At 35.6% G+C, this 14,145-nt stretch overlaps 1 long non-coding RNA gene across 1 annotated transcript in view; it reads left to right on the forward strand.

The window, feature by feature from the left end:
- The window catches only part of LOC118164410, a 21,017-nt gene extending 7,078 nt beyond the window's left edge, over nucleotides 1-13,939 (forward strand). The window contains exons 2-3 of the long non-coding RNA XR_004749483.1: nucleotides 4,860-4,864; nucleotides 13,930-13,939. This is a non-coding gene — a long non-coding RNA (uncharacterized LOC118164410). The remainder of the gene's footprint in view (nucleotides 1-4,859; nucleotides 4,865-13,929) is intronic.
- The last annotated feature ends 206 nt before the right edge of the window (nucleotides 13,940-14,145 follow it).

Consider the following 14,145-nt stretch of genomic DNA (forward strand, 5'->3'; position numbering starts at 1 on the left):
CCTCTCCTCTCCTCTCCTCTCCTCTCCTCTCCTCTCCTCTCCTCTTCCCTTTTTCTATTCTTTTTTTCCAATTTTTGTGGAAAAAACAACATATCACAAATTATTGAATGGCCTGTACCTTGTGTGAGATTCTTAAATGAAGTCTATACAGATAGTCTATACAGCCAGAAGTCTATACTGATTTTTAATACTGTAAAATACAGGTCCTTTATGAATCCATAAAAAACAGCGGTGGGAGGGAACATTGGTTTTCTACCTGCTTTATTGTTGGTACTTTATATTATCAGTCTATGTAAAGTGTATTGGTTACACCACATGCTTTGCAGTTGTTAACAAATAAATTATAATGCCTAAAGAGGAAAACTTAAAAATCTGGAAAGTTAACATTACTGTTTCAACCTATGAAAGTAACAGGATTGAAATAATAAACTGAATTATTTTTAAAAGTCCATGAATAACAGAATAAGCTATGAAAACAACAGTTATAAAACTTTTAATATATATACTCCAGATTAAAAAATCCCAACAAATCTGAAAGCCTATTACTAGTCTGAGACAGCAATCTGTTAATGATGATGCAGAAAATGAAGAAATCTTGAGAATCCTTACTTTGTTTATGGAAAAAAGCTGGATATAAAAATATATCGTGGAGATAATGAAATGCTTCCAATTCCAAAGACATCATCAAAAACATATTTGGAATGTCAGCTTTCAGTCAGCAAACACCTTTCACCTTCTCCTCAATTCAAGAGTGGGATGAAGAGATTGAGAGATATTATTTTTTTCTGTTTGAATGTAGGAGAAATTATAGAAGAATGGGAGAGTATTACTGCTGTTACAGCGTTTAGAAAGAATAAGTGGTAATCAGTAAAAGTAATCCTGTTAGCATGAACCAAATTTTAAGCAAGTAATAGAAAAAGTAATCTCAGATGGTGTTTATATCTATATTTGACTAGAGGTTATAAAGATAATAAATCTAACAGTCAATGTGGTTTTATGGAAAAACGCAATTGCTTTGATTCAAATATTAAGATGTTTATGAGGAGTTTGTCATGTTACTGTATGATATTCTGATAAACTGCATTAATTATATTTTACAGATACTAAACAGATTAAAAGTTATTTAAGTCTTGAATATGCCTCAGTATAATTTCACATACTTCAGTTAGGCACTTTCAGCAAAATCAAAGGGTCATTCAGCCCAATGAAGTTCTGAGTTAATCTTAAAGGTGCTTTTCTCCGTCCTTCAGATACAGAGGAACATGGATGATTCAGCCTACATATACCTTAGTGAGTAATGCAATTTAATGTGACTACATCTGAGTAGTGATACAGTCACAGCTGAGGACTTGCTGCCCATATTGTATATGCTTTGGAGGAAAGGATAACTTTTTAAAATGTTTGATTTCCTCTGTGGTTAGACAGTTCTGGATACAAAGAACATTTTGTTGAGAAAGACAAGACACAGCAGGAAATAGTGATTGGAAACTAAAGACAGACAACTTCACAGTGGACAAAATAATTATTTAAACCAATTAACAATGAGAACGAAACAGAAATGGAAGTGATGGTTTTCTGAATCTTAAAGATTTCTGATAAAATTGGAAACTGTTAGGTAAGAATTAGAATCTGACACTGCTGATGTTCCTTTTAACCCAGAAGCTGGGTTAAAAGCAACATATCAAGGTAAAGTAGAATCATTAATGTCATATAGAATGAGTTACACTGGGTGGCAAACAATACTTCTTAATCTGGAGCTCCATCAAGATATGAAGAACAAGACCCCATTTTTTTGTTGTTGTTGTTCCTACAGAAAAAAAAAAAAAAAATAATAATAATGAAAATCTAATAGAAATTTCAGCTGAGATTTATAACAAGATGTAACAGGTGGCTTAACAGATGTGTATGCATAGTGGGGAACAGAAATAAGACAAGTAAATAAAGATAAAAAGCTCATTTTGTATGTGAGATGGTTACCGCAACTTACCACCTGCATGGCAGTTGAGCTGAAATTGTCTGAAATCTCATACAGTAAACTTTACATCCTTTACAGTAACAATAATAAAAACAAAAACAAACAGACATTGTTTTATAGATTCTCAAATACTTTTCACTGTTATCCACTCAAAATTAATGAATTACTGTGGTAATGCATTGTGTACTGGTTTGATCCTCCAGAGGAGTATGGAAGAGTCCAAAATAATCTTTTTGAATGTCTGTATTGTTTTTTGAAAGACAGCTTGATATCCAGGGTCTCTAATCAACTAACTCCAAAATATTGATATAAAAGTTGAAGTTTGAAAATCCACTAATCCTTAATGAGCATTAATCTCTCATCTACTTTAAAATACACATTTTATATTCATGGGGAAATCCTGGATAAGAAATAACGTCCTGAGCATGTGCTGTTCAACTATAAACTACTACTGGAATTAGTTTTAATTAAGAAAATGAATATGAAGTTGGTTACTGAGCATTCTTACATAGCAGAAATTTGATTGTTATTTTTCTAAACAGTTCACATTGGTTTTGTTATGTGTGAACACTAAACATATATTATGCTTCCAATTTTATTTAATATGGATGGTTATTGTGAACAGAGATGCATTTTTTTTCCACAAATTTTATGTTACCATTAAAAGAGACTTTATGCTGTTTCTGTATTTATAAAATTTCTACAGTTTTTTTTTTTTCAACTGAAAAGTAAAATAACAACAAAATCTTTGTTAGTATATTCCATTTCTATGCACATCAGAGTGCTTATTGTCTGAGATTTACATTATAATCCACCTTGTTCCACCAAAATGACATAAAATCTTCACCTGCATGTATTTATAAAAGTGCATGGCCATTAATAAAGCAATAAATAGCACAAATAAATAGCAGATATCTAACGATGCTCTATGATCAATAAACAATGCAAAATGGACCATGTCACAGTTTAAACTCTGTAATGTTTCCCTTGTAGAACAAAAAGCATCAAAGATAGCATCAGAGATGCATGGTTGTGTGACGTTAAATCTGTTAAGATTCCAATAATAAATCCCTGATGGATGCCTGAAGAGGAAGAGGTACAGCATTTAACACTCAAATCTACAACAAAACAAAACAAAAACATAAACATAAATAAGTCTATGTAATATAAAAAATCATATTTATATATATAATTTAACAATTATGGTTGACATATAAATTGTCAGTAGTATGTTTATAGTATATGCTAATGATGTTCTTGGCTTGCCCCTGAAGACACATAGTGTTGAAGCACTGAGTCTGTATATCTTCGTCTTTATTGCTGTGTTCCTGAATAAGTAACTGTAAACCCCATGGTTCACTGGAAATGGCTGAGTTTGATCTAATGAGCAACTTTAGGAAGTATTTGGAGTGCAGAAAGGAGAGATTAACAAATATCCTATGAGTCTCAGACAGCAGGACTGAATGTCCTGTTTCTGGCAGCTTTTGCTTCTGAAGTATGCTGGAAAAGAAAGACACATTGCATAGTTTAGCCCCATAGAAGGAAAATTTAAAAAAGCATATGTAAGGCAATAGGGCCAAACAACCTAGAATCTTCCAAAACACTGTAATGTTGCTGTGTAGGAGATAGCATCCTTACTTCTCTGAAATGAATATCTTGCTTGTTAGAAAGGCAAGGATTACCTATAAATCACATTAAATATTCTGGGTCTGAGTGGATCTCTGTTTCTCAGTACTTAATAACCTCTTTAAAAGAATATGAAGCATCCATGTTGTTATTTGTGCAATTAAACTCACTTGGGCCATGCACTTTCCCAGAAGCTTAAACCTTTATGTATGCTCCTAATATAAGACAGATAATGATAGCTGTTGTAGAATCCAAGTAAGCCTATGACTTCTATATAAAGTAATAAATGGCAAATATGACCTCCCTGTATTTCAGTCAGCAACTTGGGAACTACAACATTTGTATTGGTTTGTATTTTTTTTTTCCTGATTAATTTGTTTCTCTTTAGCTGTTAAAACTAGATAATTTGATCTCAAAATAATGTGACACTTCTATTAAGATCTGAATGTTACTTACATACTGTACTGCAGAACATAAAAAATAGACCTGTCTTGCATAGACTTGCAATACACAATGACAGTGCAGAAATGAAAGAGGAAATAAACTTGCTGTAGTGCAATGAGCATGTAATGAACATAAAACATCAATGTTATAAAAGTGTTAATAACTGTTTATTAAATATGAATGTTTATGATTTCCATCAGAGAAGTCTGTTTCATTTATCACAGTGTACTTTGGTGACAGTAAAGGCACAATAATGAAGACAATTTATTTGACTTCATTACCTAAACTAGTGTGTTTTAATGTCCCTGCTGTTCTAGCTTTCCTAATGTATGCTCTCAAGGATACCATTATGCACCTGTTCTTTTTCCTTTTAAATATATATATATACATATTATTGAGTGTGAGTATTTATAAACTAGTAACAATATCTAAATCCTTTCTTAATTTGCCTCACATATATCCATCTTAACATTTCCATTTATATACCTGTGTAAGGAAAAAGTATATATTATACTATATATAGTATATTCCTTATTGATACCCACTGTTAATTCTCTATTATATTTTTATTCTCTTTTTTTTTTTTTTTTTTTTTTCAAAGACAATGGTCCTCTACAGATCTAAAAAGAATGGATAAAAATATATTTTTAACTTCACAAATTAAGTATCCCAGTTCAACTTAACCAGAACACTATTTCTTTCATCCATTATAAGCCTTGGACTTCTTAATGAACAAAAAGAAAAAATAATTATCATGTAAAATGTTTTGGGTCATGTTAACACAAATATGTCTGTGTTGCCTTGTAGCTTATAGGCATTGTAATACAGCTGCTTACTAATGTAATAATACTGCTTTTTCCTCCAGGCACTGTGGTAATTATTACCTTTTATCTACAATAAGTTACAGGTGGTTTTGTTTGTTTGTTTGTTTAAAGGATATATAACTGTTTGGGTATAGGGAGTCATAACACTAGCAGTATTGTCAGGCATCCAGTAGAATGAGAGTAGAAATATGAGTATTACAAGGAGTCAGCAAAAGACAACAGCTTATCTTTATGATACTTGTGTTCATCTGAAAGATTTAAATTATAAGTGTAGATAACATTTTTGTTCTGGCCAAAAATTGTAATTTTCTAGAAGCAAAAATCTCTTCTAATAAAGCTTATAATATTTATGGCTGATAAGTAATTAAAACAGAACATTTTATGAGCCTTACTTATGGTCAGAACCTGTCATACTCATGCTCTTTTTAAAGAGAGAACAGTTAAATTGCAAGATATAAGTACACTTAATAAGTAAGCATTTAAAATTAGAAATAGATTTTTGTACTTGTAGGCAAAGGTTTGTATATGAGAATAGCATAATGTCATGCTGTTTAATAGGATTACATGACATACAACATTGAAGAAAGCACAGATCTCCAGACAACCTCCTGCAAACAATACAATGACTGATTTTGTTTCGAGTAAGGGTAACTGTTGAAAGAGGGAATACAAGGAACAATGTATTCCCTTTCAGAAGGCTGCATATTTGCCATGTTTCTGATATTCATATAAGTAGGAATTTGTTCCCAGATCATTTCTCTATCTGCAGTCATATGTATTTCCTCCCATACTGTCATTCCCTTAAGTATTTCATTTGCTTAGTGAAAGCTATTTAAAATAATTATTGTTCATGTGTTCATTAAAGTACTTTATGTACAGATAAATACAGTTATGTATGCATATATATGAATATGTATATATATATGTAACCAATAGCTCTTCACCCTGCTCCTGCACTTGGCCTTCATGTATTGATAAATAAATTATGAAGTTTCTGTTCTACTTTTCTCTACATATGCCAACTTCATCAGTTACATTAGAAAGCCTGCAACTGACAGGGTGATTGTTTGATTTTATTGATCCATTATGTCACCTGCTTGTCACTACCCAGCTAAGTTTGCTTTAGTTTATCACTTCCAGATATGGAAGATACACTGTTGGAAAGGAAACTTTTTATGTATCCATTCAGTCAAGGAAAGAATCTTGCATAAGTAAATGTAAGTACATTTTTAGGCCTTCTAAGGCAATGTCTCATTTAATACTCCCCACAAATGAGTATATTCACCAATTAAGAGTCACTGTGACATTTAGAGATGAAAACCATAATTTTGCTCTCATCTTCTGTCCTTAATCATTCATCATGTTTCTATTCTGTTGTTCAAATGGGTTCCTATGAAAGAATGATTATGTCTGTGATCAAGTCTGGCTCTCCAGATAAGAATGTTGTGCAGTATATTCTGCCCCAGTGTGCCTCCTTCCTGCCTATACCACAACATACCTCTAAGAAAACTATTTGCCAGGTTCAATGGGATTCTACTAGGCACCTAACTAAGATGACAATGCATCTATAGTTCATCTGTATCGTGCTGGGAGGCAAACTAGCTAACCTAATACTGGTCTAGTTTTCCTACACTCCTACACTCTCTCAAGAAAGACAGGTGTGTCTCTAAATGCTCCCAGAGGACAAGTCAGTCTGTCTTAATTAGGTACCTAAGTTCATCTTGCTGTATATGAACTGAAGTCTTCTGTATTATGAAGAAAACAGAACATGGCAGAGCAACATTAGACAGCATTTTTAAGAGAATTAACTACTTCACTACCTTACAGAGTAAACTGAAGTTCAAACATGATGCTTCAGTATTATAACTCTTATACATACATACGTACATATATATATATTTTGGTTTCTTGTTTTCCTTAAGCACCAAAGAGTCAATTCAACAAAATATTTTTGTATGCAGTTGTATAGCATAGCTGCATGCATAGGGTACAAAATTATTACATGACAATGAGTGAGCTCTGTGCTTGCCAAAATGAAATATGGGAGGATTCAATTTGGGGGTTCTCTGTTCAACATAAATTGCAGTAATTTCCACCTGTTAATGGTTTATAAATGTAATGATAGCACAGACTAGGCTTTTAAAATCAGCTCCTACTGATTTCAGTGGGAGTTGGATATTTAAATACCTCTAAAATTTTCATCTGGTTATACTTGAGCATTTTGTAATTACAAGATTGGTAGCCAAACTTGTTAGGGGAAAAAACAAACAAACAAACAAACAAACAAAAAAGGGTGGATAGGGCAGGACAAGAAGAATGTAGGCTTTAACCATAATTTAGTAAGTTTCTAAGTATTTACATTTCTCCAAACGCATTAACAGTTATTTGCCGTTATTAGGACTGGGGGTGAAGCTTAAAGTAAATGTGAGTATTTAACATTTTGCTAAATTAGAATGTATTTTGTACTTCTATGTATGCAAATATGTCAGTTCTGAATATATTTGCTAATGCTATGTTTTTTTCAGTATAAGAAAGTTTTCATAATTATGTATATCAGAACATTTATCTTTTTTGCATTAGTGAAAACCGGTAACCGAGGTTTTCAGTGATGAATGTAAGCTTTTTTTTTAGGCCAAGAAGAGATATTTAAGGATGAAGGCTTTGTGGTGCCCTAATAAGTTTACAGAAATTCAACATATTTCTCATTAGATGTCTTTTCTATATTAGAATTTAGAAATCTAAGGCAGTGAAAGAAAAATAATAATAATTATTATTCAATAATAATAATAATAATAATAATAATAATAATAAAGTTTTTAAACCTCTTAAACCTGTCGTGTTCCAGTGGGTTTGAATTTTTAGTGTCTCTGTTCTCAGGGCCACATCTTAAAAAGAGGAGGACGGGATAACCAGAAAATAAGAATAATAATGGAGAAACTTTACCTGTGGAGGTATTACTAAATGAACTTCAATAATCTCTGTACTGTTATCTTCACACATTTTTTACCATCCTTAGTGGAAGTTTCCATCTGAACTAACAGTGCTATCCTTTCAGTTCTCAGTATAACAGCAAAGGAAAAGAGAGATGATATAGCTGAAGAATATGATCATTAACATCCACATGATTCCAGCCTATCTTGTTTTACTTAAGCTAAAAGTAACACCTTACAATATCACTAGCCTGAAATATGAAAATTTGCCAGAAAAAATCCATAAAAATATCATCTCTGAGATTTTTTATAACTAACAGTAAAGGGTACCTCAATATCTATTTCAAAGCTGATTTGATGAATACAGAAAAGGTCAAACTAAAAATAACTAGACTGAATCAGTTATAAGTGTAGTAACATATGCCTCATTTAATAATGAACTCTAAATTTGCTCTGCAGTTTAAGTAGTATCATGAATGCTAATTCTGACAGTAAAGGGTTATGAACTACCTGTCTGCTCAAGTCTGGCACAAGGTCAGGCAGTTATAAAACTAATGAAAACCCTGATGTACCAAAAGGTGGATGATTGACATGACTGTGTTAGCTGAAGAAAGTGCTGAGGAACTCTGGTGCATTCAAGATGATAGTGTCCTGAAAACACAATTTACAACACTCCATTTGTTTATAATAGCCTAAATGCTTATTGCTTATATCAACAGTAGCAGAATTCAAAACACATTGTATTAAACTTTAATGTACCAATGACCAAGGAAGTTTTCCTTATGTTTTTTGTGGTGATCATCCTAAGGTCATTATACTACGAATATGTGATTATGCTTAGAAAAAGAAAGTTGTAAATAATTTAGAACATATTGAAAGGATGAAAAGGAATTATTGTTGAATCTTTATAAGCAAAAGAAAGTGTAAAGTTGTAAAAGTCAGCTAATACCTTTAAGAATTATTATTTAAAATTGTTTGAAAAAAAAAAATGTGTTCTTCCACATCAGAAATTTATTTTGTTTTCTTTTGCCTCCTCCTGTGAAATTCTCTTTCAGAACTTCACATATCATATGGCTAGTTTTCATCCATTTATTTTCCTGTTAGAGTAATTAAAAATGCTATGATAATTTTATTCAATTGTCAGCTTTGTATAAATAATAAGATGTTTTTAGAACATTGAGCTACTGGATACAAATTCTTGCTTTTCTGAATTTTTGAAATTCTATTCCCAAACATATCAGTAAAGTTTAGGTCATAGCATCTGGATTACAGCATTTACACTTAACTGTTTTACCCCTTATGACACCCTTTCACTTCCTTCCTCGTAGACATCTTGGAAATAAGGGTCTTGTATGTCACTGAAATTAAACACCACATCTTCAGAGCTCAATAGCGGATCAGCAAAAGAAATAAGTGCATTATGTTATACTGGCTTTTTTTTTTTTTTTTTTTTTTTTTTTTTTCCTACCACCAGTAGTTCAGAGGAAATTCAAGATACTAAAAGAATTATCCTTGGACATAGCAAATCACACATAACAGGTATCAGAATGGATAGTGTTAGAAAACTGTGAAGAGTGGTGGATACATCTAATAGCTGTGCTGCCACCCACAGTGATCTTAACAGACTGGAGAAAAGGCTGGATAGGAGTCCCATGAAATTCAACAAGAAGTCCTGCACCTTGGGAGGAAAGCTCCAGGCATCATTATATGCTGGGGGCAGACCAGTTGGAAAGCAGCTTTGCTTTTGCAAAAAGTAGGTGAAGGTTAGTGATTCTTTTCCCATACTCAGCACTAGTGAGACCACACCTGGAATAATGTATCCAATTCTGAGCCCCTCTATACAAGAGAGACATGGACATACTGGAGAAAGTACAGCAAAGGGCTGCTAAGATGATTAAGCAACTGGAGTATCTCTCTTATAGGCAAAGTATGAGATACTTGGGATTGTTCACCATAAAGAAGAGAGGGCTCAAAGCAATCTTGTCAATGTATATGTAAGTATCTGATGACAGGACCAAAGAAGGAACATCCATAGTCTTCTCAGTGGTGCCCAGTGACAAGAAAGGAACCAGAGGGCACAAACTGAAACACAAGAGCTTCCATCTGAATATCAGGAAACACTTAATTGTGAGGGTGACTGTGCACTGAACAGGTTGCCCAGAGAGGTTGTGGAGTCTCCCTCTTTGGAGATGCTTAAACTGGTCCTGGGCAGCCTGATCGAGGTACTTCAGCACAAGGGGTTGAACCAGATGACCTCCAGAGGTTGCTTATAACCTCAACCATTCTGTGATTCTTTGATTGTGTGGGAAAGGCAAACAAAACAAACAAACAGACAAACACATTAACAGATTATCCACAAATCTTGAATATCATAGAATGGTTTGAATTGGAAGGGACCCTTAAAGATTATCTAGTCCAACCTCCCTGCCAAGAGCAGGTATATCTTTTACTAGATCAGATTGCTTAAAGCCCTGATCAACCCAGCTTTGAACAATTCAAGTGATGGGGCATCCACAACTTTTCTTGGCAACCTGTACCAGAGTCTTAACCACCCTCACTGTAAACAGTTTCCTCATTATATCCAACCTAAATCTACCCTCTTTCAGTTGAAAACAACTGCCCTTTCTACTGTCACTATATGTCCTTGTAAAAAGTCTCTCTCCATCTTTTCTATAAGCTCCTTTTATATTCTGTAGGCTGCAGTAAAGGTCTCCCCACAGCCTTTTCTTCTGCAGGCTAAACATCCTCAGCTCTCTTTCTTTATAGGAGAGGTGTTCCAGGCCTCTGCTTATTTTTGTGGGCTTCCTCTGGATCTGCTCTAATAAGTCCATGTCTTTCCAGTACTGCGGACCCCAGAGGTAGGTACAGTACTCCATATATTTTCTCGCAAGACCAGAGTAGAAGGGGAGAATGACCTCTCTCAAGCCAATAGCTCCACTTACTTTGATGCTGCCTGGGATGTTTGGCTTTCTGGGCTGCAAGCACACATTGTCTGCTCATATCCAGTTTTTTCATCCATCTGTATTCCCAAATCCTTCTCTGCAGACTGCTTTCTATCTATTCTTCATCCGGTCAATACTAATATTGGGGATTGCCCCAGCCTAGGTGCAGCACCTTGCACTTGACCTTGCTGAGCTTCCTCATCCCAGTTCTCAGGAATGTCAGGGTCCCTCTGGATCCCTCTGGATAACATCCCTTCCCACTAGTGTATCAACTGCAACATTCAGCTTGGTGTCATCCACAGATTTGCCCAGGGTCCACTCAATCTCACTTTCTTTCATTAATGAAGATATTAAAATGTATTTGTCCCAGAGGGACATCACTCATCATTGGTTTCCTCTTGGGTATCAAACCATAATTATTGGATGCAGTCACTCAGCCAGTTCCTTATCCACCTAATAATCCACCCGTTAAATCCACATCTGTCCAACTTAAAGGCAAGAATTTGTGCGGGACTACATCAAAGGCCTTACAGAAGTCCAATTTATTGGCATTAGTTGTTCTCTCGTCCACTAAAGCAGTCACTGTTGCAGTAGGCAACTAGATTAGTCGGGCACAGTTTGCCCTTGGTGATTGTTATTGTCTGTCTCTAGTCTCCTCCCTGTCTTCTCTAACTCCAACATAACTTCCATGATGATCTGTTCCATGATTTTTCTGGGCACTGAAATGAGGCTGACAGATTGGTAGTTCCCAATATGTAACAGATAAAAAACCACCCTTTTCCTGAAAGCTTGGTGTTTTCTGAGACAATTCATTCACCGATGCAGGCATTCAGCCACACAGAAAGTAGATAAAAGATGGATCAAAGCTACAAAATAGGAACACAAATCTGAACTTCATGATTTAGAGACATTCTGATCTTTCAGATGTGCAGTAGCTCAAAAAAAAAAAAAAAAAAAAATCACTTAAGAAAGTAAATCCATGCAGAGTTTCATTCTAAGATTTGGGTGTGGGTCAAAGTTGAACTGTCTCTTTCTAAACTGCTTTCTTTACAGCTAAAAAATAGTCTTCAATGAAAATTATATGTCACTACTGCAAGTAGGATTATTATTTTAACACTTGTTAAGAGCTATAGTAGATTACTGAAAAGATAATTCTTCTGATCCAGTAACAAAAAAATGTTGAATAGTGTCCTGGTTTCAGCTAGGATAGAGTTAATTTTCCTCCTAATAGCTGGTAAAGTGCTATGTTTTGGATTTAAGATGAGAAGAGTGTTGATAACACACTGATGTTTTAATTGTTGCAGAGCAGTGCTTACATCAAGCCAAGGACTTTTCAGCTCCTCAGTCTGTCCTGCCAGCGGGCAGGCTAGGGGTGCAGCAGGAGCTGGGAGGGGACAGACCCAGGACAGCTGACCCAAACTGGCCAAAGGGGTATTCCATACCATCTGGCGCCATGCTAAAAAATATATGGGGTGGCTAGACAGGGTGAGAGGGGGCGGCTGCTCGGGGATAGACTGGGCATCAGTCAGCGGGTGGTGAGCTGGTTGTGCATCACTTGTTTTATACACATTATTATCAGCAGTACTATTATTATTATTATTATTCTCTGTCCTAATAAACTGTCTCTATCTCAACCCGCAGGCTTCATTTTCGTGATTCTCTCCCCCATCCCAGAGAGGGAGAGGGGGAGGGTGAGCTGTGTGGTGCTTAGCTGCTGGCCAGGTTAAACCACAACAAATAGGCAAGAGGTGAGGTTTATTCAGACCTAGTAGTAAAAGAATTCTGTTTAATAAAGGAAGAATTTTGCAGTCCGTATAATAATTTTCCTTCTATAGGGTTTTTCTAGTCTTTATGGCTGAGAAAATGTCATTAAACATGTCAGCTAAAACAACTTTTTTTCAGAGGAGAAATATAATACATATTCATATTCCTATACTGTATTGATTATGTATATATGAAACACATTATCAACTACATTTTCCTGATACTCACCCTCTATAGACAGAATAATTTTTACATTCTGAGATGCTTAGTATTCTAACCAGACACTGACACTTATAAATAGGACCACTAATCATGGAATCATAGAATCACAGAATGGTTTGGGTTGGAAGCACCTTAAAGATCATCTAATTTCATGTTTCCTGCCATGGGCAGGGACACCTTCCACTAGACCAGGTTGTTCAAAGCTCCATCCAACATGGTCTTAAACAATTCCAGGGATGGGGTATCTACAACATCCCTAAGCAACCTGTTCAAGTTCCTTACCACCTTCTGAGTAAATAATTTATTCCTTTTAACTAATCTAAACCTACTCTCTTTTAGTTTAAAGACATTACTCCTTGTCCTATCACTACATTCCTCCTATCACTACACTCCCTGACATAGAGTTCCTCCTCCACTTTCCTGTAGGACTCCTTTAGGTACTGGAAAGCCACTATACAGTCTCCCCAGAGCCTTCTCTTCTCCAAGCTGAACAACCTAAGTTCCTTCAACTGTCTTCATAGGAGAAGTGCTCCAGCCTCTTGATCATCTTCTGGACTCTTTCTAATACTTTCACGTCCTTCTTGTGCTGGGTGTCCCAGAGCTGAATGCAGTACTCCATGTAGGGTCTCACAAGAGCAGAGCAGAGGGGGACAATCACTTTCCTCTACCTGTTCACCTTGCTTCTTTCGATGCAGCCCAGGAAAAAGTTGACTTTCTGGGCTGCAAGCTCACATTGCCAGCTCATGTTGAGCTTCTCATCAACCAACAACCCCAGGTTCTTCTCCGCAGGGCTGCTCTCAATCCGTTCTCTGCCCAGTCTGTATTTGTTCTTGTGGTTGCCCCAGTCCAGACACAGGACCTTGCACTCATGAGATTCACACAGGCCCACCTCTCAGTCCTGTTCAGGTCTCTTGGGATGGCATCCCTTCCCTCCAGCATGTTGACTGCATCACATGGTTTCGTGTTGCCAAACTGGCTTACGGTGTACCCAATCTCACTCTCCATGTCATCAACAAATAATTTAAACAGTGCCAAACCCAATACTGATCCCCAAGGAACAACACTAGTTACTGATCTCCACTTGAACATCGAGCCATCGACCTCAACTCTCCCAGTTAATCCAGCTAATTCTTTAACCACCGAGTGGTCCATCCATCAAACCCATGTCTCTCAAATTTGTAGACAAGGATGTTGTGGGATAGTATCAAATGATTTGCAGAAGTCCAAATAGATTATGTAGTTTGTTCTTCCTCTATCCACCAATGCTGTAATCCCATCATAGAAGGCCACCACAACTGTCAGTTATGATCTGCCCCTAATGAAGCCATGTTGGCTATCACCCCTCATCTCCTTATTTTCCATGTGCTTTAGCATAGTTTCCTGGAGGATCTTCTCCATGATCTTGCCAGGCACAGAGG

Source organism: Oxyura jamaicensis, chromosome 1, assembly GCF_011077185.1.
Source record: "Oxyura jamaicensis isolate SHBP4307 breed ruddy duck chromosome 1, BPBGC_Ojam_1.0, whole genome shotgun sequence".
NCBI lineage: Eukaryota > Metazoa > Chordata > Aves > Anseriformes > Anatidae > Oxyura > Oxyura jamaicensis.